The sequence below is a fragment of the Arvicanthis niloticus genome, chromosome 8, assembly GCF_011762505.2.
Source record: "Arvicanthis niloticus isolate mArvNil1 chromosome 8, mArvNil1.pat.X, whole genome shotgun sequence".
Taxonomy (NCBI): Eukaryota; Metazoa; Chordata; class Mammalia; order Rodentia; family Muridae; genus Arvicanthis; species Arvicanthis niloticus.
The window spans coordinates 57,820,114-57,820,868 of record NC_047665.1 but is presented as its reverse complement, the minus strand read 5'-3'; positions in this window follow the sequence as shown (position 1 = coordinate 57,820,868).

Here is a 755-nt window from a genome sequence, read left to right as displayed (position 1 = left end):
GGCATAGGAATGGGTCCTCTCTTGGTACTCCATCAGGATTCCTTCCGATTCCTTTCCACATCGGGCCTCCTCAAATGTGTACTTAGGTTAAGACCACAAAATGTTTGAAAAAATCTCCCTGAGAATGAGTGGCATCTTCACTGCGGCTGCTCTTCTGTAGCTCAGGATCCCTTTCTGCCACCTCCCCCTGTCTATAACAACCACGAGTGACTTCTCTCAGAGCCTGTGACCATGAAGGACTGATGGCTTGCAGGGTATAGATTGTCTGTGCATGCATTATAACCCAGAAGCACTGTTGGTTCCCTACCCCATGGCAGATCAAGCAGAATAGAAGCCAAGGATCTGGCTTGAGACTAAGATTCCCAAGAAGGCTGGGAAATTACCAGTTTCTGAAGAGGTGATTCCCATCAGCATAAAATGAAAACCATGTCCCTGGCTTCTATTTTCTATGTAACTCCAGACATAGAATGAAGTGTCGTTGGAAGGTGTTGGTAAAAGGAGTTGATATCTGGTTGTCAAGAGTCAGCACAGGGAGACAAGGAGGGTCTTTTTAAGAGGTGACAAAACAAAGAAGGCCTGGGTGGGGTGACAGGGATAGAGAAGAGGTGGCTCTAAAGGAAAAGGTAGCGATGAGTTTTGCCACACCTACTTGCCCCAGTAACCACGTGGCCACTAGCTCAGTACATTTTCTGAAAGGCTTGCATTCATCAAAACGCAATTATTCCAATCTAGATATTTTTTTCTTGCCTCTAAAA